The sequence below is a fragment of the Apteryx mantelli genome, chromosome 1 (assembly GCF_036417845.1).
Source record: "Apteryx mantelli isolate bAptMan1 chromosome 1, bAptMan1.hap1, whole genome shotgun sequence".
Taxonomy (NCBI): domain Eukaryota; kingdom Metazoa; phylum Chordata; class Aves; order Apterygiformes; family Apterygidae; genus Apteryx; species Apteryx mantelli.
Genome location: NC_089978.1, coordinates 34,989,068 through 35,016,821, shown reverse-complemented (window position 1 = coordinate 35,016,821; position 27,754 = coordinate 34,989,068). Strand labels below are relative to the sequence as shown.

At 40.3% G+C, this 27,754-nt stretch overlaps 1 protein-coding gene across 7 annotated transcripts in view; it reads right to left on the bottom strand.

Annotated features, from left to right (window-relative positions):
* ENOX1 (ecto-NOX disulfide-thiol exchanger 1) overlaps positions 1–27,754 on the bottom strand; it is a 367,098-nt gene that overhangs the window by 253,655 nt on the left and 85,689 nt on the right. For all 7 annotated transcript variants that reach the window (XM_067292384.1, XM_067292410.1, XM_067292413.1 and 4 more), the window contains exon 3: positions 208–285. The gene's annotated coding sequence lies outside the window, so the exon portion shown is untranslated. The remainder of the gene's footprint in view (positions 1–207; positions 286–27,754) is intronic.

Genomic DNA, 27,754 nt, shown 5'->3' with positions numbered 1-27,754 from the left:
ATGGGTTACTCTACATTTATGTAACAGTAACAGAACAGAGTTATGCCATAAACATTTTGCAAGAAATTAAAATAATTTTTCTTAACACTTGCTCCAGAATAAAATTAGATTTTACTTTAGTTTGCATGCATTCAAGATATAAAAGATAACAAATAGGCACAGAAATCTACATGCTGAAATAGCCAGGATGGAATGAAATTTACAGACCTTTACAAAAGTAGGTAACTTCTCAGTAGCCCCATCGTTGTATTTCCAAAGGAATGTTACAATTTCTCATGGCCAATCCTACAAGAAGGAGAAAGAGAAATTAAAACTAGAGCGTTTCTGAAGGAAACGAAAATAAGATCAGCTGTCTCCTTGGATATGCAGTGCTAAAAGTCAGTGTAGAATTGGTTTAGAGGATGTTAAACATTTTAAACTATGCAAGCAGTAAGATCATAACAATTATTTAAATATAACAAAATGCAAGTTAAATAAAATACAAAATAGTAAGGTTTTTTTTAAAGGCATGTTATTGAAAGCAGTTTTGCTAAAAATGCAATAAATATATAGGACTAGATTGAGAAAAAGGGGAAAAAAAAGAGAATGCTGCACCAATTTGTATTCCCTTTGAACTGTCTGTAATACAGACCTTAAAGTGCATTTTCAAACATATAGCATATCAAAGAAGCAGACATATATTTCTAGCCATGGCACTTCTAGGCTTTTGGTAAATGAAACCAGAAATAGTCTAGTGGAACTGTACTGTGTGATAAAGCATGTACTTATAGGTTCTGCCCAACATCAGTAAACAATTGTTTTTTCTTTTAACTGAAGAAAAGAATTTCAATAGTAAACAAATGCCTTACGTCTTGCATGAATTCTTCATCAGCATCAAGGCAAACCTGCCATTTCACACCTCCTGCTTATGCTATTCAAAGTCAAAATACAAGTTCTATTCCCCAAGATGCATCAGTTGCTATGCTTTTGATTATGACAACTATGATACACAGGGGTAAATCCAATACACGGTAGCTTTCAGCTATAATCCCCCTGGAATCCACACCCGTTGTTGTAAGGATAATTATCTGGGTATCCCCAAGGTCAATTTTTGCAGTTTTCATATAAAAATCACCTCTTGCATAAGACATGAAATTTAAAATCATCCCCTTCACAGATATCATTGAGTCACTCCATTACCTCTGGGACAGATATAAATTATGCATTCTTTGATTCTCCTTAAAATTTTAGATGCACAAGGGGACAGAGAAGCATCTAAATGATACTAAAAATATAAGGCATTCAAGAAAGAAACAATAACTTGTATGGTATTAACTGCTACAATGCTCCGAAGGCTTCCTGCCTGGTCAAGAAAAGCACATAAAGCTCTGAAACATAACGGCAGGCTTGCATGCTAATGGCTGCTAGTGACAAGGACTCATTGAATGTCACTGCTTCAGATACTGCGTACTGTTCATTTTTCTTATCTGTGTGACCTCTCCTTTGAAATGACTGATGAAACGCCTGTGAATTAGCACCTCTACTTCTGGGCATTTGCCACTGAGAAGGTACTCAGTTACATCTCTACGAAAATAAAAAAAAATAAAGAAGGAAAAAGAAATCATAATCTTAACAGAAAAAACATAATCTTAACTAAGAATAGTCTGTTAAAGGGTGCTTGGTCTATACTGTAAAAGGACTACTTTTCTGAAGCTTCCTCATTAGGTTAGCTTTTACCTGGTGCCATTTAAGAGTATTGGCTTGTCACAATACATGCATTCGTGTTTCAGACTTGGCTAACATTTTCATAATTGGTGTGAATAAAAAGGAATAGCTGCTACTGCAAGAAAAAAGAAATTTCTCTGTTCTAACGCCCTGCTGCTATGATGACCTATTTCACACTAGCATCTGTTCTGTTCTGATGAACCACTCCAGATGTAAGCTGGCAAAACAGCACTGCGAGTATGTTAGCCAGACATCCACTGAGTGCTGCAGATGTTTTATTCCATGCTTCACATTTAATGTGTGCCTGATTAATTTTTTTTTTATTATTTCAACTACTTGGCCTACAGAATTTCCTATGAAGTTTTTGAAATCTGGGATCCAATCTGCAGCCATAAAGAGCAGCTTCCTTTGTGTTAGCAGGTTCATTAACATCTGGAATAACAAGCCAAAAGAGCCTGGGTTTAAGTTGCCAATGTAATGCAAACTTCAGTAATCTATTATGCCTTAATATTATTTGCCTGAGGATTTAACACAATACTCAATTTCAGTTTCAAAATTACAGATGTTTGTAATATTCAGATGCATCAGTCTGACCAAAAATATTATGCCCCTTCTTTGCCTCAAGCCCTTGACCTGAATGAGGTTAGTGACAGGGATACGAATGACCTGAGCAGAAAACGAAACACAAAAGTAGTTTTATCGTGAAGTATAATATTTCTTCTGTCACTTAACCAATTTTTTTTTCCTCTCAAAATTACAGGGTAGACTGAAAATCTTCAAGGCTAGCAGCTGCTACGACAGCCCAAGTGCCATTTAAAAGAATAGTAATTTATGAGACGCCTTGGTAGAATAGCAAAGGTCACACAGAAGGGTCCCCAGGGAGGGATGGAAGACAAAGGTTACAAAGATGACTAAAGACTAGCCTACAGGAAAGGATTTTCTTGGAAGGAAGATGCTTTGTTGCAACTGCTTCATCCTACCTAACGTTAGCCCAGTAGTTGCATCCAAACACACAGCCCTCCCTTAAGCTGACTGCAAGACATTACTTATGAAATATGCTTCTGAAATATGTGGCCCAGCAGCTTGGCCACGTACTCATGGCCCGCTGAGTCACAACAGGACACTTAAGAGCAGATTTGAAGCCACCTTTTTCCACACCTGAGGAGGTCAAACTTGAAAAATGCCCAAAGTCCTTGTAAGCCAGTCCCAAAACATATGCCACTTTGAGGGCAGCCAGTACCATTTTCAGACTTCTAACAGACCAACACAGATTGGTCCACTGTTTCTTTTATCAGCAATGTGAAGAGTTAGTATATAAGCAGCCTAAGATACACAGTTGACACATTGCTTCTAGGCAGTTGTAAATTTGCACACCAGCCATCATGCTACACAGCAGTTTGGGCTGCTTTTTCTTGCCACAGCTACAGCATTCCCCCCTTCAGCTGCAGCAAGTACAGAAAAAAAGACAAGGATGAAGACAAGCAGGAACAACTCTTCTTGGCACAGCTCCAAGCCGTGCAGCATCATTTCTGGGCTCATAAAATAAGCATTAACTGGTGGGAGAAGCCAGCGTTGCAAACCTGGGGGTAACTGGCAGCGTCTGCAGAACATCAGAGTGATAAAGAAAAGCTTAACCTGGAGCCAGCATGCAATACAAGACATCTCTTATCTCTTCAGAAACGTGTGGCCATAACCATTTTAAGAACTGACAGTTTCCAACTGCTCCTGATCAGTTGTGAAAAGTTTCTGCAGCCAGATCAATGGCTGGCACTTGCAGGGGAGGTCTGTGTGACTCTAAAGTGTACAGATGTAAAATTTAGCAGTCAAGGAGAAGTTATTGATCACTTGGAGCGTAAAGGATTCCTCATTTGCTGTAGAACAAACCCCTAGAGCCCATTTTCCTGCTATTTCACCTCCATGCCAGGCCTCCCAAGTTCCTAAGTAGGGGTGCTGAGGGATGGCTAACCATTCAGGTAGGTTTATCAAAGGTAATTTTCAGAAATTCTCATGTGCTTTCTGTATTCAAATAGGTCTACTTGCTGAAGGGGACTAATGCTCTGGACATTACTGGTATCTGCATTCTCTTGTTCTGGCAGTCGCTTGTCTTTTGCCATGGCTGACGAAGCCTTTTTTCAGATCACTGAAAATTTTTACAATCTCATAAGCGTGGGGAAATGACAACGGAGTGTGCCTTTGGGAGTCCGAAGGGTAGAAGGTAAGTAGAAGGCAGGATGCAGCAGAGCAAGCCTCAAATTATAACGGCATGTTTTATTCTGCATATCATCTGCAGGAACAAGGGAAAGAGAACTTAATGGTGCAGGAAAGCTGCGGGCGCAGTGAATAACACAGGAGATGCCCCCTCCCAAATGACAAATTCACAGGGCACATCATCAGAGAGCCCTCCCAAACCTGACTGGGAAAGGAAAATGGTTTTTTCAGTGTGCGTTTTGCCTAACACTCAGAGTTGCTTACTGCAGCACAGCAACTCCTTTGCAGTGCCAGATCTTGATGGGCTCTGTGTGTGGGGTTTTTATACTCTCTGGTGTTGGTTTTGAGTGCTCCGTCTACCTTTATTAATTTTAAACAGAATGGGGGGATGTAAATTCACCATTGGGGATATGTCAGTGTTTGCTCAACATGCTCTGTATACCTTTATTAATTTTGCATAGAATGGCAGATGTGATTTCACTCTGGGGGAAAATCAGTGATAGCAGAAGGCCTTTCCCACAGCAGGGGAGCAGTGGGGAAGGGGAGATTATTTCTCTGTGGGTTTGTTTTGAGAGGTTTGTGTGCTTTCATGGGTTTCTAAAGCTGAGGAACTTGTGCTTTCGTGAACAGGCAGTTTCAATGCCATGACCTGCTGGTCTGAAGAGGTTGATTATCTTAATGTAGCCTTTGTTATGCAAGTCTTACAGCTTATACTACATTTTAAAAGCAGCAGATGATAGCTTTTTATTGTGCAGGAAGAGTATGCAAACAGTGGAAATTAAAAAGCTTTCAAAATTAAGAACAAGACTTATTTTTTTAATAGTACAAGCACTTAAAAACTACATAAACTACAAAAGGTTTGTTGTTTGACAAAGGTTCACAAGGTTTAACTTTTGGCTCATTGCAAAAATTGCCTCAATCAGTGCGACCAGCTTGGCAAGTTGTCATTTCTGCCCCCACAGTTCCTGGGCCTCCAGCGAGTCTGCGCTTGGCTTGGAGTGTGCAGGGACACTTGACTGCCTGGGCTGCTATTCCCCTGGGCTTGAAGGAGGTGTTTCAGGGAGTTGCTCCCTTGCGGAGACAGTCACCAAAGCCTGTGGAAACTCAAGGCTTTATGCATAGGGCTCAGAAGGAAAAAAAAAGAGTGACAGGCTTGGGAGGGGTTTGCAGGGACAATATCCATCGCTTTGTTATCTACCTTTAACTCACACAGCAATGCTACACTACATCATTGCAAATCCCTTTGCTTCTAGTTTCTTGGTCCTCATATGTCTTTAGTCATCAGCATCATGATAATAAAGGGAATGTCCCCTCATGGTCCTCTTTACTTTTATGGAAAAAATCCTGGAGAAAATAATTTTCATGCCTCCCTTGATTTCCAGAGTCTCCCAGAAGGTCAAACCTTTTTTATACTCAGCTTTGTCAAAGATGGAAAATACTGAACGTTGGCACCCTGAAAAGTCTGGACCCTTCATGTATGATTGCCAAAAAGGCAAGGAAAATAGGGATACTGTTCATTGTTCCGTTTTTCAAGGCAGAAAATATGTATTTTTATTCATCCACATCTCTGCAATGCCAGGTACAGAGTCTGCTTTCAGTCTTGGAAGCCTCCACACATTATAGGGTTTTTTTTTTTCCTCTTTTTCTCCTACTGACTTTCAGAAAGCAAAGTGGGGGATTCCCCTATAGCTTCTCCAGTGTGTAGCAGCAGGTGGCCAGCTGCATGTTTACTGTGCAGGGCAATATAGGTTTTGATTTCTCTGTATGCCTGATTTCTCTGTGATTCCTCAGTATAGGGACCTGTCACAGGCAAGAGGTCATGGGGGAAAAGGTATCAATGAACAGCAATTTGGGGACAGTTTGCTATATGGAGAAGGGGGGTGGCTGCTCCCAAGGGCAGTCTAATGCTTTTGTTTGCACTTCCCAAGGCAGTTGTGACGTGGAGGACACCCAACCAGACGGCAAAAGAACTACCTGTTTTACTGATCAGAAGACGCCTCTATAAGATTTATAATGATAAATAAGGACTTCCTAGGATTTATACTGCTGAGAAGTGCCTTACTGAGATTGCTGCTCATAACAAACTTGAAACAGTGAGCTGAATTAATTACTTGCTTGATCAAAACATGTTATACACTTGAAAACTGAATTATGGAATAGCTGGCTCTCACTGCACACATTTATGTGTCAAGTCATTCTTTTCCTAGTCTGGTGCAGCTGGCACATGAACTCCTTGCATGACGGATGTCTGGGGGCAGAGAATTTCTGCACTGGGGCAGGAGAGGCATGGTTACCTTTCTGAGCACCGGAAAGAGCAGGCAGAAACTGCCTCAATTCTAAAAATGGATGAGGGAAGCAGGAAAAAAAAGGGGCTAGGGGGCTGCAGCTGGCTGTTATGAGCTCTGTAGGTCAGCATTTTTATTCTTGCTGAATATGGCTGGATTTTGAACAGGCAGGAGGGGAAGAGGAAGGGCAGGATTTGGAAACTGGCTTACATCCATCTGAGATGATAACATGCACCTCAGAGAAAAAACAGTAAATACCAGGTACATGTCACAGCATGCACGCAGCAACCTTTAATAAAGGCTAAGGCAACGATACTCACCAGCCCCCTCACTACACTATCAGCAGCCTGGCTGTTCCCAGAGACCAAAGGCAGGTAGGCAGGGGAGGGAGGGGGCAATGGCAGCTGCGCACCCCTGCCTATCCGTGCACCTCATTCGGGATCCTGCTCACTGCAGCTCATGCAAAGGGACATCAGTCTTCCAGTCCTCCACACCCTTTGTCTATTAGCTGCATCCTAGACAAACTGCAGGTCAGCAGTGGTATTCTGTGCCCAGTTCCTGCCAAGTCCTCCAAAAATAGAATGGGGCTAGACTTCTGCTTTATGTCCTTGGCTTCCTGGTAAGCTGCCTTTCTCTTCTCTGTTTCAGTACCACTGCATATGAAACACTGCAGGCTGAATTTCATTCAGCCATTGCCTTAGCTATCCTCTCAAAATCCTATTTCTGTGGAGACCAAAGCCCAAAGCTTCCTATATGTTCTACTCTCTCCCTCAGATGATAAGTTCATCATAGAATCATAGAATAATTTAAATTGGAAGGGACCCTTGAGGTCACTGGTCCAACCCAGTGCTCAAAGCAGGTAGCTTAGGGACTTGCTCAGCCAACTTTTGAATAGCTTTGAGGACACAGATTTCGCAACCTCTCTGGGTGTCAGTGTTTGACCACCCTCATGGTGAAATGTTTTACCCTAATATATAATCAGAATTTCATATGTTCCAAATTGTGTCTGTTGCTTCTTGTCCTATCACCATGCACCTTTGAGAAGAGTCTGGCTCTGTCTTCTCTTTACCCTCCCATTAGGCAGTTGCAGACAGCAGTAACATCCCCTACTGACCTTCTCTTCTCCAGACTTGAACAAGCCTGACTCTCTTAGCCTCCCCTCATACATCCTGTGCTCCAGCCCTCTACACATCTCGGTGGCCTTCCTCTGAACTAACTCCAGTACATCCATGTGTTTCTTGTATTGGATAGCCCAAAACTGGACACAGTACTCCGGATATGGTCTCACATGTGCTGAATAGAGGGAAATAATCACTTCCTGCTAACCTATGTCCAGCTAGCTGGAAAGCATCCAGGAGTCAGCAGAGCACAGAACTAGAACAAAATGCCCTAGAAATGTGTGCCCAAAATGCGTGCTAAATATACAGAGTTTTGGCACGAGTGGGCTAGCACTGAAACAAGGAGATGACAACAGGCCACCTGCCCCCAGAGTGGTGTCAGACCAGCCAGTTGAGAGAGACTGCACAGAAAGGAGAGAAGAAAGGTAGGGAACACTATAAATATTTCAGAGCACATAAGCACTTGAATATTAGTATGAAGCAGCTACAACAGAGCTGAAATTACTGCTGATCCTAACAAGAATAAAAACAGCAGTAATTTGCCCATTACAATATAATAAAGAACTGTATCACACAAACACAGATTTTTTTTAATACTGGTGTAGGCTGGTTTCAATGCTATATAGCCCCAGCATGACTAGGCCATAAAATGGGGCAAAAGTGATATAAACCAGTTGACTTCAGTGGCATTTCTGCAACCCAGTACCAAAGAAAGAAAGAAAGAAAGAAAGACAAAAGACTATGATCTCATTAATCTTTGCCAAGAGGTGACATATTTGAGTCTTCTATACAGACCTAAGATATCTTGCAAATAAAGTCATTCATTGCCCTGCCATACTAGATCTCCAATACACAATATTGCATCGTCTGTATACCTAGACATGAGAACACTGATAACAGGAGCAAAGAATTTCTAAGAGATACCAGGAAGGAAGTGCACATGCATGTGGCTGGAATAATAGCTATGCTTCTTTCACCTTTGTGAGTAACTCTCTTAGCAAAGAGCCATTTTAGTACTAAGACCATGAAGTCTGCCTGAGAAACAGTAGCAGCAGTACGTCTAGAGAAAACAACAGCCTGGAGGAGAACATTTTTATCAGGACTGCACATGCTGGATATATTCACAAAACCAGCTTTCATTATTATGTTTTTTTATGGTGGCAACAGTAGCAAGAATGGAGTCAGTACCCGGAACTGATCATAAGGAGAAAAGGAAAGCAAAACTTAGGCTTTTTCTTACTTTGTCACTGGAGGAAAAGAAAGACAACCAAAGGAGGCTCTTCGGCAGTAATAATGTTCAAAACACTGGAACGGCTGGCAAAAGTTCCTGTTCAGTGCAATGATTTGGGGAATCTACACATGAAATATGAATTCTGGTTAATATTTAAGATATTATTCCAATGCGGTTATGAATAACTCTATATCATGGATACTTTTCTGCCAACATGGATTCACTACATGGACAAGACTTCAGAAAAGTCCCTTCTAAATCAGGAACACCAGTCATTTTTCAGTTTTACTGTGCAGAAGGCACTGCTGAAATGTGAGTAGTTAATAAGTCAATACAAACTTTCTCCCTCCTTTTTTTTTTTTTCTTTAACTTTATCCCCTCTTGTAAAGGTGATGATGGACTCATTCTGATTTATTTGATATTGGCTTCTCACAGTGTTTTACCTATGATACAGTCTTGTCCTTGACCCAGCAAAATTTACACACTGATGGTATTAGTGGATCGATTTTATGCAAAGAGGGAAGTGGTCTTTTGGACTGAACTGCCTTTTCTCAAACTAAGGTCCATGACTCTGAACACAGCTACAGGAAGCTTCTAGCAGGAGTACAAGCATTTGCCATGTTTGTATTTATTGAAAATAATCTGATAGGACTGGGGCCACAAAGCAATTTTTGTGGCTGGAAGAGGTTAATGGTACAAATAAGGTTGAGAACTGCTGTCCTAAACTATTTAGAGTAGAGAAGAGCAAAGCCAGGATTTGGAAATACATACCTTTTCAGACTAAAGGCTAGAGGAACGAGCAGTGCTTGTAAGGCTTCTGTTTCTTACTAGATAAACTGTTGGGCTTGAGATTTGCTGAAGCTTCTTGTCGACCTCCACTTTTACTTCTGGTTGTTGTGTGTTGCATTAATTAAGCCTGGAGGGGATATGCGTGAGTCTCGTTATACCTATGTTTGTATACAGTAGGTTCTGCCTGAGATGAGAAGAAGCTTTCTGACTATCTGATCTGCAAGAATGAGTGAGGAAATCTGAGGGATTCTGCAACTCCACACCATCACAGTAATGAGCGGGCAGATGCCCTTGACGGAAGGAAGGGTCATTATTTTTCAAAACATTTTCCCTACCCACATCACCAGCTTGCTCACTTCCAGTTTAACAAGCTGCTCTCAAGCCAGAAATCAGTCTAACAGAGATTTTAAGAAACAAAAGCATAATTAAGATCCTAAAACCTTCACTGTTATATTTCGGATATGCCTTTGCCGTGTTACTATTGACTTTGGAGCCTCCGTCAAGAGACAAAAGTTTCAGCAAACAAATATTTCAATGAATTAAAAACGAACCAAAACAAATCCAAACATAAACCCAACAACCATATATCTAGGCATGCTTTTCCAAAGGAGAATCTTAATGGTATCCTGCCATGTCTTTCTAGCTTTGTTTGTGGAAAGTTTCTGCAAAACCAGTTGGTATCCACTAAACACCAAACAGCAGCAAGAATTCTGTATGCGAATTAATTCTTAAAGCACTTGTTTTGCTGAGATGATAGCACTACAAAATGTTTGCACTCAAGCAACTACAGACACACAAATTGAGGTCATGTTTTAAACAAAATAGATTCCTCCTATGCCTGCAAGTGACATGTATGCGCCTTTGTAATGTGGCCATCACTAAAGCATCTGTGCCTTGAGCTAATAATATGGAAAAGCTGCATGCACAGGCAAATTGTATCGAAGACTCTGTAAGCACAAACAGAGGTCATCTCTGGAAAATAGGGAGGCAAGGTCTCTTGCAGCCCAGCCCTAAGAGCCATACTTTAAAAGAGCAGCAGCCATTTGTGCAGTTGAACTGCTGTGCTTGCAAGTACATATATATGTTAAAGATAATAAAAGCAAGAAATTAGTCTCATAAGTCATTTCTCAACACAGTTAGTCTGCGTATATGTAGCATATGATGTATTTGGCACACCACAAATACAAGCACATGAAGAAGTATGATATTTCTCTGAAATACAAGCTTCTACTTTCATACATGCTCTCCAATTTGACTGAAATATTTCAATTTAGTTTTTAAAGCTTCTGAACATTGAAGCTCTTGTAAAAATTAGAAAGGGTCTTCCATATAGGGTAAATGAGTCATAGAGAAAGCACGAGCCTGTTCTGAGATGATGTGCAACAAAAAAATCCTTACACAAACTTGACAAGTTTGCAAAGAGAAATACCCAGACTTCTGCAAAGATCATTTCAGGTAAAGGTTTGAAATTCATACTGCTTATTTAGGTGTACAGGTGGATATCTAACATGAATTGGAAGGGGAAGAAAATCTTTTTTTTTTCCCTGGAATCTGGCACCTTTAAAATTGATTTGTTAAAAACACTGCTTTCCCTTTGCCAACAGCACCACAGCATATGTATAGGGCTTTAAACGCAGAAGAATATATGAAGTCCCTCAGAAAATCCACACTCCTTTGTTTAGGAAGTATTCTGATGATTGCTCCTTTGAGCTGTCATGTTGACTTCCATATCCCCATCCCCCCATTTTGCACTCCTCTGCACACTTTTCTTACCCTTAACCATGCCTGCAGCAAGAAATAATCTGTCTGCGTTAGAAGAAAAAACTAAAAAAATCAGTTCCCTGATCCTATTCTCTACACAACTGCAGAAACACTTGCACCAGAGCAGCTGGCAGGGTATCTTGGGGTTGGGATGAGTGGCAGGAGCCACAGCTGCTTCAGTTAATGTTTCTTCTCCAGAAGAAATACTCCAAAAACACCTTGGGTGGTAGGAGAACCTACAGGTTTCCAGCAATGGCTGGGTCAGCAAGCTCTGGCACAAAGCACCAGGCAGTTGTATGTGGACTAGACAGTATGTATGGACAGGAGTCAGGGTAAGGATAGCATTTGAGCCAGAATGGTTATTTCTGCACTGGAAATATGGCTCTGATTTCTAAAACATCTGCAGGATACTCCCCTCAGGGGGAAAAAAAAAAAAAACCTCTTGATTTTAAAACAGTCTTTAAATCTACTTTACTCAAAGTCACATTGTAAGACGATTTATGACTAAGATGGGAAAAGCAGCTTCTAAATTCTTACTTGTAATTTTGAGGACAATGTCATGGAAACTATGTTTAAAGACCCAACCCTGTCAGCCCACATGCATGTAAATTGTGCTGTAAAGTTCAGAAACATCTACTTCCATGATTAAGGATATTTGGCTGGAGACAGTCTTACAGATTTAAACTGAAGTTGCTTTATGTATGGCAGTAAGTTTCCTCAAGCTAATCAGAGAGCTGTAAATGTGCCACTACAAATAAAACCCAAGAACATATAACAGTTGATACATTTGTAGGGCAGCTTGAAGAACTCTTTTGAAAAATTGTTCTTTTAACTCTTTTCCCCCACTGAACAGCTTGGAGAAGAATATCCCTGACAAAGGCACATCTGGGGCCAAAACACTGGTTATTTGTTCTCTTTTGCTCTTTACAAATGAAGCAAAATACAGTTAATACATTATGCATTTCTTCAAGCATATTTTTATTTAGCCTATTTTGGTTTGTTGTGCCTTGGGAATTTTGTTTTTCTGGTTAATAATAAAATTGAAATATTAGGGCAGAACACCAATCAATCTACAGAGCTTGAGATTTTTTAAATTTCAATGAAATGGTTTCTCTAGGTCTCTTTTCCTATTCTCTTTCCTTATCTTATCAGTCACCAAACCATTCTCAACAAGTTGGCCTGTCATAGGAGTAGAGCAGGCCAGTTGCTATTAGTCATTTTATTTCCTGGTAAGATGATCTGTTGTTTCACCAATGTGAATAAGATAAACTTTTCCAGTAACATGCTACAGCGTCTCAGTACTGTAGTTTCAGTACAGAAACTACTCTGTGCCTTATACTTTTAGAATTACAATTAAGATAATGCTAAAAACAGATAGGCACATTACACAAGCAAAAGATGATCCTCCTGTCACAAGGAATTTACTCCATTTCAGAAGTGAAACAGTGAGAGAGAACCGCAAAGTGCAAGGGAGAAAGAAAGGGAAGAGAGGATAAGACTGTAATGAGATTAGAGAATTAATTACATTCATTACACGTACATCTTAATACTATTTTTTTATTTTATTTTGAGAGGGTGGGTATATTTTGGCATGGCATTTAGCAGCAATTTGTGTTCCCCTGGAAACAGACAGGAAAGGTAGGGAGTAAGAATAGATAAAGGAAAGTAGGACAGAAGGGATGGGAAGAAGGGGGGCAGGTAAAGGGGTTTGGTGCAAGTGAAAGACAAGTGCAGACTAAGTGACAAGCAAAGTGAGGCAGAGAGGAAAAAAAAGCTGTAACAAAATGAAGATTTGCAAGGGAAGGAGAAGAGGCATGAGAGGTAACACCGCGGAGTAGAGGGGTAGCCTTCCCCCTGCAACCGTCATCTCTATTCTGCTCTACTCCGTTGGGCAGCATAGATACACCACAGACACAATAAACTGGTATTCTTAGGACACCAAATCCCCTCTTCTTATTATGTCATTATGTCAGTTCCTGAATACCCAAAAGACTTCTTTTGGGGAAGGATGCACAGAAATTGGCAGTCCCTTTGTATAGGGACTTTGTACAGAGAGCAATCTCTGAAAGTACTGCCCTCCTTCTTGTACAGCCACAAGACAATTTGGACTGAATCAGTCCTGTTCCTGACTCTTCAAAGAGCTAAGAGCTAGTAAAACACCAGCATCAAGCCTGTAAGTCCCAGGAAACAGACCAAGTTATTCTTAAATTCTTAGTGAGAGACTGTCCCAGCCCTCCAAGAGGTAGTGGGAGACTCTTGCAAGGTGTCATCCTCCTCCTGTCATTTGAGCACCAAATCCCTTGAGCTCCTCTATCGCAAACAATACCCAAATGGTGGAAAGGACTTGTTATGGAACAGGGCATTTGCATTTTGTCCCTTATGAGACCTACTTAAAACCAAACTGCCCTGGTTTCCTACCTCTGGTTCTATTTTTCTGGTGGTCATTTTGATTTGTTTGTTTGTTTGCTTGTTTTTTTTTTTTTTTTTTTTTTTAACTTTCTGTGGGTCTGATGGGCCACTGAAAAGGTGTGAGTTAAGAGCTGAAGAGAAGCTCCGCAGATGCAAGCTGAAGGGACTGTCTGGCTGCCCAGGTGAGGGAGAAGGGAAGTACTGTCAGAAAGTCATAGCTCAACTTTCTAGTGATGCCAGTCCATACCCTCCCCCTTTCCATACATGCTTCTCAGCTGTATTCATCCAGCAGCATAGCTGGACTCTTGCAGTGAGGCATTCCCTGGACACAATTATCACGTATCAGGTAATCCCATTCTGGTATACTTGAACTAAGTAGGAACTTTCCTGGCTCACAGCCTGGGAATGATCTGAAAAGGGCTGGTAAGCTGGTAAGCAAACCTTCAACGGCAATTTCCACTGGTGACTTGGCATTCTTTCGCTAGTAAAGCTTCCCACTGTACCTCTCATGATTCCTAAAAGGTCCATATCCCATTCCAGAGGTAGTTGCAAAAGATGAACTGAAATACAAGCCTCTGAACTGTGTTATTGGTGATGTTACTTGTTCTTGAGCAGCTTGGATTGCAAATGTCTCTAGCTCAGATCCGCCTGATAAGCCCAGATCTGAAAGACAGCTGGCAGAATTTCTCAGGTTAACTCCAGACTGATCAGCAGAGTGCAGACCTTCAGGTGGGGCCTGCTAGTGTCTGTCAGGTATAGAGCAACAGCAAGGATGAAAAAGGTTTTGGACTCAAGGTGGAAAAATGCACTTTTCTGGGGCCCTGAGAAGTGTATTTTGGCTGTTGTAGTCTTAAACCTTGCTGATGACTTGAGCTTTCTGAGACAAAAAAGTACAGGTCATGTGACCAACAGCCCTGAAGCGGGCAGCACTTTGGAGACATCAGCTGGCCACTCTCTAAAGTGGACAGCCAGAACCCAGTGTCATTGTTTGAGCAGGGCTCAGCTGTCAACCTTGTGGAACATCAGCTCTTCAAACTACCACTGCTGATGGAGTCGCTGCTACAACAAAACATGGGCTAATGTTTCTGGGCTGCCAAAAGTTGATATTGTCCCTTGTGGAGCAGCTACTGGGCTGGTTGCTGTTGCACTGAAAAATCTGAGGATAATTTTCCACCATTCTTTTTGCAATAGGAAACAGAAACTCTACTTTTTAAATGAATCAAAATGGTATAGTATTAGCCTACTCACCTGGCCAAAAATCTAAGCCTATGTTTAGATAATATAGACAGCTTTTCACCTACCCCAGCTTCACCCGTAACTTCAAGTGAAGCCCTTCAGGAAAACCACCAGCCTTTTTTCCTTTCCTGTTGAACCTAGACAGGTATCTGGATAGATTCCTTCTTGCCTTTCCTCCTCTGGCTGCTAAAGGGGACCCATTTTTGTTAGTTCTGCTATACAGTCAGCTTTTGGAAGACTAAATTCACCATACTCATGAGAGACTTTCTACCACTGAGGAGACAGGAGATATATCAAACACTGGGAACACACCCTCAGCAAAAGTCCTCAGAACTCCAGGGTGCAGTGAAACACTGGCTTAACTTGGGTCCTGAAAATTGCTTAGTTGCATCAGTGTACCACTGCACCTAATACCATTAGCCCTGCCTCTTAATGAGTCTAATTAGCTTGGGAATGACAGCACTGGAATGGCGCACCCTTCCATGGTGATACTACTTCAGGTTGCAAAAGAATCATCTCAGTTAGTACTCCTCTTTACTCTGCTCCAACGCTTGGAACAGACAAGTCCAAAGATGAGCCCACAATTACTTCTGGCTCTGCTGTTCTTCCAGTTCCTCCCTTACACCTCAGTGTGATAGAATCTCTTGCCTTAGTGGGATGGTAAAACCAATTCAGTCTCTCTATGATATTCTACAAGGGGAAAGAAAAACCAATTAAAAGTGTGACATTCCAAAAATGCTACTGTATATTAGACTTTCATCAGCTTTAACTTCATACACTCAGTACCTTCCAGCGTTCTCTTTCTTAGCAAGTACCACAGCCATCACATGCTCATGCTAATAAAGCACATGTAATGCCCTCTTTTCCCCTGTTTTTTTTCCCCCCCCTCTGGGGTTCATATATTAGAACAGGGATTCTCTAAATGGTTTTTAGAAAAGCTTCCTACTGTTTCTATTTGCTATCCTTTACTGCTGTGCTGAGGTTTCACTCAGCTGATATAGAGGTTCTGGTGTGCTTAACAGTCAGTTCTTCCTGTTGGAAATCAGACTGAGACAGCAGTAGAAGCAGCAGTCAGATCTCATTGGAAAGACGCAGATTTTCAAAGCTGTTTCGAGTATAAACTCATTTAAAAATCATTTAAGAACCATTTAAATTAATTACAAAAAAGAATAAGAAAGCTTACCTTACCAACAGCTTTAGGGTCTGTACTCTATCTCATCTCTCAGCCTGGATCCCAGATGGTCAGAGCACCAAATTGCTATTCTGGTTTTAATTATTCTTGTTATGATATTGAAGATATGTCTGGAGACAAATTAGGGAACCCCATATGAGTGGCCAGGAAGTAGGCACACCCAAAGACTGCCAAAGAGCCATGTTATACCCCCGCATTGTGGCTAGGCTCAGGTCAGTAATCTGTCCCATCCAGATCTGCCATTGCTGGAAAAGCTGCAAGCAAATCAAGCAGCCAAAAAGTCTCCCCAGCTATCACCCATGCATCATGCTCCCTGTCAGAGATGGTTCTGGGAATTTTGCTTGCAACATTTTACAAATACTTGCAGAGTTTCATAAGCGGGCTAACTACAATCTTTGGTGAAGCTGATTATTGTGCTAATTAGATGTGCTGGCTTGAGTATTAGTACTATTCTGCTTCTCTTCATCCATACAGAGTGAGCTAAGTGCAGAAAGATTGCCCTGCAGACTACATACGGGCTGAAATAGTGGTTTCTGGCATTCTTTTGTTCCCTGATCTTCATCCTACAGTCACAGTCACAGTCATCCCACAGTCATGTACCAGGCTGGAAGATCACAGAGTGGTTGAAGTTAGAAGGGATCTCTGGAGATCATCCAGTCCAACCCCACTGCCCAAACAGGGTCACCTAGCGCAGGTTGCCCACAACCGTGTCCAGACAGCTTTTGAATATCTCCAAGGATGGAGACTCCATAACCTCTCTGGACAACCTGTTCCAGTGCTCTGTCACTCTCACAGCAAAAAGAGTTTTTTCCTTGTGTTCAGACAGAGCTTCCTGTGTTTCAGTTTGTACCCATTGCCTCTCATTCTATCGCTGGGCACCACTGAAAAGAGCCTAGCTCCACCCTCCCTTCAGATATTTATACGTATTGATAAGATCCCTCTCAGTCTTCTCTTCTCCAGGTTAAGTAATCCCAGCTCTCTCAGCCTTTTCTCATATGAGGGATGCTCCAGTCCCTTAATCATCCTAGTAACCCTTCACCGGACTCACTCCAGTAGCTCTGTATCTCTCCTGTGCTGGGGAGCCCAGATCCTAACTAGCTCCAGGATGCAGCAGGGCTGGCAAAATCAGCCACCCTCGAGGAGAGAAAAGGCAGCCTGAATTGTCAGTTCCAGACGGGCAAGCAAGCTGGCAGACAGGCACCCACATCAAAATCTATTTTGGCTGGAATATTAGAGATACTTCAGTTGCCTTTGCCATATTATTAATTCATGTCCTCTCTATACAACATTGCCTGACTTAAGAGGTACATGTAACCCAAGCATATATTAAAAATACTATCACTGCATAAACAGCTCATTAAAATAGATTTAAAATGGGATTTATAAAACTAAAGTAAACAAATCTAAACCAAGGGTTGAATGCCCTTAAAATTAGAGATTTACACGTGGCTAGAGAAATGAAACAAGAGACATTTCTCTCATTTCACCCTTACAGATGTGCCTGCCCAGCTGTATATCTTGTAACAATTTAAAAGGCAGATTTAGTATGATTCCTCTGTAGACAAACATTAATCTCCTTACCTTCACAGACAATTGAAAACAGACATAAGTTGAATATATGATAGTTTAGCTAGATTATTCCAAACAGACTATACTCTCTAATTCCGCAAGATAGATCCCTTTAAGGATATGCTTATACACTCAGCAGTAGTCCTATGCTTCATCTGCCCATTATCTGAGCTGCAAAGTTTGAGACACAGCTACACTCTAGAAAAAACAGTTTGATATCTTACTATAAGACTGTGCCCATGCTAAGAAAGCCTGCCTTAAGGGAACTGATTTTTGTAACTCAGAGGGCTTATATATTACCAAAAAACTCTAAGGCTCTGCTTCAGTTTTTGTGCAACTGAAGTGACCCGGATTTTATGTCAGTATTCACCTCTAAATGCACAGACGTGAAAGCATGTTGAAGTGTTCAGGACATCGCAATGAATAAGACAAAACACAGATCTGTTTCTCTGTCCTCTTTGAATGCTAATACAAGATTTGGTTTTCTGACAGTATTTTTAAAAATATTTGCAACTAGACTTATGGATCACATTTAACAGATGAAATCCTTTGCCAAAATAAAGATAGGTCGTTTCAAGCAACAAATTCAACATTACACTTGATGCTAGAGAAATCTTCATTTTCATCTAGCAGCCAGGGTCAACATCTGCCTATTCATCTTTTTAGAACAATAAACACATCAGTTCTAGGCATAGTATTATATTATTCTGGGACTGCCTATCAAAAGGTATGTGACAACAATAAAAATTCAGAGTATTTACTGCTTAATATGCTTGAGATCCAGCACTTTCCAGCTTTATGCATTATTATGGGGAACATTAGTTTCAATATGTAATTTCCAAGGGACATGAAATGTTCAAACCCAAGTGGAAGAGAAAATGAACTAGCCCAAACCATGATGTTTTGAACAGCATTTTTAAACAACTGTTTTTTCACCCTAATCTATAATATCTAATGTACAATGTCTACGGTTCTGAAACAAACAACTCCCTCATTTTGCCATCCATTTTATTACTCATTACTGTTCATTTATATCACCCATTTTTGAAAGAATACATCACAAAAATCCTTTCTATAGTGTTTTTTAAAATAAACCATTTTAAGACATTTTAATAGTGCCACGATGAGAGCTATATTTCACATAATCTGTGATATGAGAACTTACCATTTGTTTCCTCCCAATTTCTTTAAAACCTTCTTTTCCACTGGGACCCTTAGTAAACCACAGTCCTTCCCATTCAAGGATGAGACATCAAACATAATGAGAGAAAGAGAAGGAACAGGAGTTTGCCGGCTCTGTAGCGCTGGCGTGATTCACAAGGGGAATTTTACGTCTGCCTCTAAACAGGTGTCATGGCAGAAGAAGTGGACACACCCTCTCCAGATGGATCTTCAAATGTCATCTTGATGCTGACATAACATGTTTCCATTAAGTGTTACATCCAGAATGACCCACTTCCATTTCTCATACAAATGCTGCAGTGTCCCAGCAAGGACTGTTCATCTCTTCCCTTAACTGTTGTCAGCTTTACAGAATTGGAAAAGGCCTGTTAGGCCAAAAGGACCTAAGTGATCATCTACCTGTTCAGAACTCTTCCCAGAAGAAATTCTTCTAGTATTGCTACCATAAAAAGAGCTGTTTTCACACTTGCATGCTATTTGCAATCTGACCTATATGTGGCAAATAATGTAAGAAAAATCCACACCATATACAGCACTATCATTAAGAAACATGCCACTCTGAATGTAACAAGCTTTTTTCCCCAAAATGGTTTCAGTTGTTCTTTTGTTTTTTCATGGGAGCTCATAAACAAAATTATCTTCAGTTAGAGACTCTGAAAAATCTGACAGCCACGAGTTTCCTCAAGTCTTGTAGTACTTGAATGCCACAGAACCAAATATCGCTGTTGGTAAAAATGAGAGTAATTCCATTGAGGCTCATGTTGTTTCATCCTTTCACACCAGAAGAGAAGCTGGTATGTAGTGGACACACAAAGCAATTGCATCATTTTGTTGTTCTGTCATGCCCATACTCCAGCTTCAGCAGAGGAATTTATCCAGTTTTGGAGGTGAGCAGTGTTTATAATATCAACACTTAGTGCGCTACAGAAAAGCAATACACATGGTATACATGGTACATGTACTATAATGTTTACCTCCTTGACCTCTCACAAATTTGATTCACTGTGGCTGCACTCCTCATAAGAGCTGAGACCTCACGGTACAGCTTATATGTAAAAATTTCATGAGATTCTTTCAGTAAATAAAACAGCACCACAAACATGAGATTACCTCTGGCTTCCTATGGATATATTGAAAACAAAATAAAACAGAATATCCTTCAGCCCACTTGTGAATGACCTGTGTTTGCTCTGCTCAGAACAGCATATGTTTCCTAGCATTCTTGCTAAGGAACAGGGCTTGAGAAGATCGGTACCACTGCTGCAGCCTAAACTCTTTTTGAGTAATAAAAAAAAAAACCCTGCTCAGGTTGCATGAATTAGAAAATATTAACTCTAAGATAAATTGATCTACCTTTAGCCTTGGTACACATCAAACCATATGCATGTAGTATGATATTAAATGTACCAAGCTAATTAAAGGCCAATGCTTTTTTTTTCCACAGCTTCTGTTGAGGGCAAGTTCATATTCTACCAGATAAAGGTAACTGCTGGGGGAAAAGAAAAAAAAAAAGCTGTAAAAATTGTAGTAGAAGCTATTCAATAATTATGTTCTTGCTTGGTACACAAAATGAATATCCAGAAAATTGTGATCAACTTCTACTTCATGTAATACATCTGCTTCATAATCTGCTAGCTAGGTCTTTGATGTTCTGAAAAACATCAGTAACTGTCATAATTAAATCCTCTATAGTTATTCAGCTGCATAGCTCAACTAATGTTTCACGCAATACCATCAGTATGAAAGCCCACTAATTCCTTGACCTGCTAGTGTAATTGGATTAAAATTCCTATTAGTTATTTTTAAAGGGAACTACAGCTTGAAGTTTGGTACATCATGAGAGCCTCCATCCTCACTTCAGCCAATACAAACAGCTCTGCTGCACAGTGGAGCAGTTGTCTTTTATGATAAAGCCACATCCACACTACAGTCTTGCATAGCAATCTCATATGATGTCCAAAGTGCTGCTTTACTTCCTCATGCTAATTTGTCTGGGTATGTAGAAACCATAAAGCAATATGGAAAAATATTTACCAAGGACAAACGTCTTCTTGTGGATTTTTTTAGACTAGTACTAATTACTTCCATGTTCTTTTCTTCCATGGCCTCAAAAGAGGAGTTTTAAATGATGTTATTAAGTTGATGCATTTGTGCTCATATGAAGGAAGTCAGAAGCCACTGTTTCACATCTGCTGTTTTTCATTCTGTGGTTTCCAATCCCAGGGCTTCTAGCAGACTGTGGAGCACCCAGCCCCTTCTGCTTTCTCTTCCCTTCCTCTGAACCAAAAATAGGAAAAAAGCCAACCCACATCACTTTATGTTAAAATATATTCAACTTGGACTACTAAATACTCCTTAACATTTTGGAAGCTCTTTAAAATTTTCAAAATTTTGTGCCTTTACTTTATCAGTTTTTCCCAATAAGCCCCTTAAAGAAAATAGACTGAAGTGTGCAGCTAGTTTTCAAATATCCCTCTGTTGCTGGTGCTAAATATTTAAACTGTGTCTTTTGCCAGATTCTTTGCCAGTGTGAACTGCTTGGCTCCTTCCAAGGAGCCTCAACAGAATACTCACCCAAAATTCTGGGGAAAACATAAAGTTAATATAAAAGATAAGTTAAAATGTAAACATGCAAAATCATGTTTACATGTGTACAGCTAGCATCCTTCAGTATGAATCACATTAATCCAGTACGGACCATACACTGTACTTTCATCTCAAAGAAGATACAGCACATTGCAGTCCTAACAACTTTTATAGCATGTCCTTGAAGTGTCCTGTTCCTTTCATCACTGCTGAGAAAATATCACAATCCCTTTTACTTTTTCTACCCATAATGGGTAGAAAAGGGTAAGCAGGACTAAAAAAAAAAAACAAAAAAAACCCCATACACAATCACAATAGCAGAGGGGAAAAAAAAAAAAGATTCATGGGCATAGAAAGTAAATCACTAGGAAAGCCTGTCTTGTCCTCCTTTTTATTTTACTCATAGGTCAAGCGATCTTGATGAAGCTTCTTCCACATGCGCTTTATTGTTTGCTCTTATAGAGAGGTTGGTTATTACAAACTCCTTATTTATTTTCAAAAGCTATACTGAATGAGATTCCTGTATGGATTAATTGGACGTTTGCTAAAGAATTGCTACAATTACAACTACCAAAGCTAAAAGACAGCACCAAGCTCTGCTCTGTGATTTACCTGCCAGCACTGGGTAAAGCTGCTGGTGGAAAACTATAAGTGATTGCTCCCTTCTGAGTAATACACCCCGGACGGGGAAAGGCCCTGCTAGCTAAATGGAAACTGTAACTTCCTGCACACAAATGAAGGTTGTTCGCTGCCCGCAATTTTATCTGTTTACCTGAATAAAGGTGATAAATTACCCTATTACCTTTTCATACACAAATTTGAAGCCGGATTGAAGTCAGGTTAAGAAGCTGCTCCAGCGAGTCTTCCACGCTACATATTTACTCAGGGACCCTTATCTAGTAGGTGAAGCAGAGGAGAAAAGTGGAGGGCAAAGGGTAAAAAAGCGGGGAAGGAAGGAGAGGAATCCTGCCCTGAAAACAAAGGCACGTTTGCAGCACAGAGACATTCCTGTGCTCCCTTAATCTGCTTTCCCTGGCTGGTGATGGTTGTTAAAACAAAATAAACGCAGATTTCAGTGTGACAGCAACCAAAACACGCACCTAGGGCTCCTGATGGGCCAAGCTGAACTCTCTATCATTGCATCTCCATTGCTACCCAGAGCTCCCCAAGCCAACTAGATGTAATCGCTAGCCCAGAGAAAGCTTCCCTTTAATTGCAGTGCAGACTCACACAGCACCTAACAGGGGCTTTACCGCTTTTACACTTTCTCCACCCCTCAGCAGACTTATTTCACCTGCTCTCTCTACTTCTCTCTTTTCCTTGTTTTTCTACTCTACTCGCAAGCTAGAGCTCAGCCACCCCCACCCCCCTTCCCCAAAATGCATGTTTTTCTCCCCTTACATAAAAAGTCCTTCAAGACATAGTCTCAAATTCCTGAGACACTAGTCTTGACTAGTGTCCTACTACCATATACAAATAAAGTAGATCAGCAAGCAAATGTGGAGTGCTGAAATCCAAACACTAACACTAATCAGTCAGCACATTTTTTCAGATCATAGTATGGAGATAATTCATACTTCCCAAAAATAAGAAGTCAGTATGCAAATGAGACCAAGATGCAAGTTTAGGTCAAATTCTATCCTGAAAGATAAATATACATTTCCCACTCAGTCACAGCGTCTGTATGGAAAAAAAAAAAAACTCAAGTTTTAACCGTGTTTAATACTCTGAACATGGGAAATCTAATGATGGCCAGCAAATACTCTTTGCATGATGTCCAAAGCAAAGGAGCAGAGGGTTGGAGGGGACTGTCTACTGGAAACCCAGTGAGACCATCTTTGTTCTACATCTTCTCCAGGGTTGCTGAATCTCTTGAGCTTATGCAAAGCGTAGAAGAGAAACTGTTTATACTAGTCCATAAGATCTACCGAGTGAATGAACTCAATAAAATCCCAAACAGCTAAGGCTGAATTGCCTAATTGTATTGATTTTTTATACCTTCTGACCCACGCATGCTCCAATCTTTTATGCACCTTGTTTCTTCTTTTAGATCCTTTTCTGATTCTGAACCAGTCCTTTGAAGATGGGCATGATTTCTTCATGGTCCAGTTAATTTTTACTTTACTTTTTTTCTGAAAAATGTATTTATTTTAATAAATAAAACCTTAACTCTGGATTTCTGGTTTGGAAAGTGGATGGGGAACCGAAACAACAATGTGCCCTTCTATAATATCTTCAGAGATGCTCCTGGAGGGTTAAGCTTCCCCACTTCTTTGCATACCATCTCTAAGTATTGACCACCAGGAGGAAACTCAAAACAATAATTTCTTTCTCTGATCCATACAAGCTACCTTCCTTTCTACTATGCTACTGAAAAAAAAAAATCCACATATTTCCCTTTTAGATCAAAACCTGGTAGCATCTTTTTGGCACATGCAAAATACAGAAGTCACCTAGTACACAGATATATGCCAGAACACTAACACTGAAGGGCATTATGGTAGCAGCTTCTCAGGGAATATCAGTTACTTTAACAGCAACAAACTGTTGAGGTAATTCTCTAGAATGCTGTTATAAAACCAAGGCATTCTTTGCCTTTAGGCACCATTTAAAGATATTTATTTGTTGATAAATATAATACTTTCTATATAAAGCCTGCAAATTTTCAAACAGCCCTATACAGGAAGAAACACATCTGTTTTCTTTGAACTTGAAAAATCAGATGCCCTAAGGTAAATAATTGCACCTCTTTTTTTTCTCCTCTTGTAGCCCTCAGATTGAATGCATATCTGCTTCATATTTCCCTGCGACTACATTTCAAATAAACACTCAGTGACATCTCTTGTCAAGTCTCTCCAAACTATTAGGGACACACCAAGTATTTCTGGACTTCTTTGGAATGCAAAGATGTGGGTGACACACCCAGAATCACCGAGAGCTTGCATCATTGCTCCGAGCACATTTCCATCGCCTCTGGAAATGTTGGGCTTGTTTGTTGCTATTTCTTCATCTGTCGAGTCCTTGCTCGTCACATTCTTGGCAAAAAGAGTTTTATAGCACATAGGTTTTTGTAGACAGGATTCTTCTTGTTTAAAACTTAGTTTCAGCTATATTTTATTTGAGAGTCTTAGACATTTTCTGAACTCCTGCCATCAGCACAGACAATGCTTTAACAATCAGCTACTATTCACTTTGCAAAACAAGAATGTTTCCAGCAGCACGAAGCTTTGCCCAGAGTCTTAGAGGCTCAGCCACTGGCACTTTTCTTCTCCTTGTCTAGATCTGCAGAAATGTAATGCATCTTTCCAATTCATTAATGCAGATTACAATGAACAGAATGCAAGTTCTTTAAAGTTTTATAAAGATTTCAACATGATTTCCATATTTAACTTTTTCGTATGCTGGTTCACATTTAGGGAGTTTTATTTCTTAGGTAGGGTAGGTCTAAGAAACCCCAGAAACTCAGTTTGCTTTCCATAAATGATTGCAGGCAGATGGTAGGAGTGCCAATTACATTTGAAAGTATTGTTATAGGCAGCAATAGGTTAAGAGAGAATGAGGCCCGAATCCAATCAAAACAAAGGGCTCTCAAGAGAAAAAAATGCTACTTTTCCATCCTCACAAATTCTCCAGCTCTCTGGTCTCCTCGCTGTGTAATGCTACTCCTGCCATTTCCACCAGCTCCAGGGTTCCCTTCAGACGCTGTCCCACACTCATCTTGAGCCATGGGTTCTGGATTTTATTTCAATTCACTTGTGCTCTCTTCCTTAAAAGTATCAGTATTAAACAGTCTGTGTGGGAGAATCCCTATTTAAATCCATCTACTTTCAACAATGGCAGTAAAAATGATTGCATGCTTAAGCTTATAGAAAGCCCAGCACAAGACCTGGGCCAGTATTCTTTTAATCAAATAATTCCTATTCAGGCCAGACTTTCTGTGCAACAATTATTTCTTTAAAAAAGCAAAAAAAATACTTGAATGAGCTCAAGCACTTGAATGACTTTATTTAATGCCCATCGTAATATTATATTATAAATATATTGGAATATTTCTTTAGCTTTGTGTGTATTTTCTTTTATAATCACACCACTAGAAAAATAATACCACACTCTGGGATTAAAAAAAAACAAAACAAAAAAACACTGTTATTGGAAAGAAGCTTCTTCTTTAGCTTGCCAAGCAGCTACCAGCCTTCCAAGCAGCAGAAACGGCATACAGTAGGGTTGCTATACAACATAATCAGTAGGACTTGGAGAATTGCTTTGCCATTTCCAAGCGTATAATGACTGTTCTGAAAGGACTGTGTTTTGCATGAGGAGGATTGGAAGGGAAGCAGGTGGCTACTAACAACAGTAAACACCAGGCTGCTGTTAGAGGGGGGTCGGGATGCAAGCAAGAGCCTGATGACAGAATATTTTGTTTCCTTGTATCCATCTTAGACAAAGACTTGCACAGGAAGAAGACAGCTCTTCTGTGACATATCATCAGTCTACTGAAACTCTATTCTCCAAAGGTTTTTAACTTTTTAAAGCATAGTAATAACTATCTGGCCAGGATTGATTTCTTGTTTTCCCCTGATGATTTCATTGTAATAAAATTTCACACAGAGTGGTGCTACGTGTGAGGGGTCACCAAAGACTTTTGAAAGAGCCCATTGCTAAAACTCAGGCAGTACAAAAGGAAAAAAAAATGGTGGGGTGTGGGGGGGAAGAGAGAGATAGAGACGTTTGAGTTTATTTACTTTTCTCTAGCAGGCTTAGCTTTCTTCTGGATATAATGAAATCCATTGTACCATCTAGACATGACAATGTCTAAGCCTCATCAAAATATCTGTAAACAGCAGCTTCTTTCATCTATAGAATGGATCAAGTTCTACTCACTAAAAGATAATTTCAGAAAGATTTTCCAGAAAGAGGATGTTCTCAGGCTCCAAAAAATATAGCTTGCCTGCGCTGCTCACATTTCAAATTACCCAGTCTAAAACACTGTCAATAAAACTAAAAAAACTTCTTTCTTCCTTCAGGAAGAAAGAATTGCAGCAGACTGGTTCTGCTAATGGAGAGGGTATTTCATGGCATTAAAAAAAAAAAAGAAAGAAAGAAAAAAAAAAACTTAATTCTAACTTCCACCACCTAAAAACCCTGTTAAGGCTCCTCCTAAGGGAAGGATGGCAGGGCTGAGAAATAATTCAGCAGGAAAGTCAACCACTCCATCAGCAGGAGGTGAGCTGCTTGCACTCCCTCCTCCAAGAACATGCAGATGTGGCTCTTTTGTTTAATTAACTTATGCATGCTGTCATTTTTCTGGGGATTTTGCCCATTTGTGCAGGCCACCAATAAACGGACAGCAAGATCACAAGCAGCACAAACACTGCCAGCAAAGTGCCCTTAACAGTCATTTGCTTGCCAAAAGAGAACTACCTCTATTCTTAGTTAGGAGAAAGCATTTGTTTAATGGGGAAAAAAGCTTCCCTGTTTCTTTCCCTCTGCAGGCTAATGTACTCCAGAATGTGGATTTCTTCAAAAGACTGGAAATATATCAGGAAGAGCTCCTTGTTAAACTACTGGCTATACACAGATACTAACATCATGGGGATAATTTTCTTACGCTACTTTTAATGTGAAGTAGCATTTCAAAATCATTTTGTCAGGCAGCTCTTCCACACAGGAAATGCCTGAATTTTGATGGACCTGAAGTAAAATAGTAATATTGCCTTTGTTGTAGAGTGAGCCTTGTAACACAATGAATGTCCTTGACTTTCATTGCTTAAAAGGCAGCTAAAGGTGCACCTCTCGCAGTAGGATTTTACACTAAAAACAACCCCTTTAGGAGTGCAGAGAACCCAGTTGGAAGCCAGTGCAGAAATAATAATAGTAACGATATTAATAACAATGCCAGTAATGAGTAGTTTATTGAACTTCACAGAATTTTGCCTTACGGAAGAAGCCCTCTCAAATCTCAGCTTATATAGCACATTACATTCATAAATAAGCAACCATCACTATTAGTTCTCCCATTGAACAGAAAGGGAAGCTAGAACCACAGGCCAATGCCATTTTGTCCTGTGGAAAATCACAGGAAGAGTTGGTGGTAGAACAAGGAAAAAAATGCCAAAATATTTGCACTCTGTGCTCCAGTCAGTAGACCGTGGTGCCTTCACACTGAGACACAAGACTCACTAAACCTCTGAGTGGGAGCAGGGAAAGAGGGTCTCATTCGTGCTTCATATCAGAAGGCATTACAAAAGAAACAGGAGCAGAAATAACGGTGCAAAATTGTTCTGCAGGAATCATGGCCTATCAAATCAAAAATAGCAGGCAGGGATCTCTGGACACACTGGGTTAGACTCACCTGATAAAATATCAGTGTCCGCATCTAACCCAGTCAGCTCAGGCTCCTTTTCTACTCATCAGACAGAAATAGGCACATATCGATTCTAAGCAGTCGGTAACCCTAAACACACGTGTTTGCTCATCTCAAGGC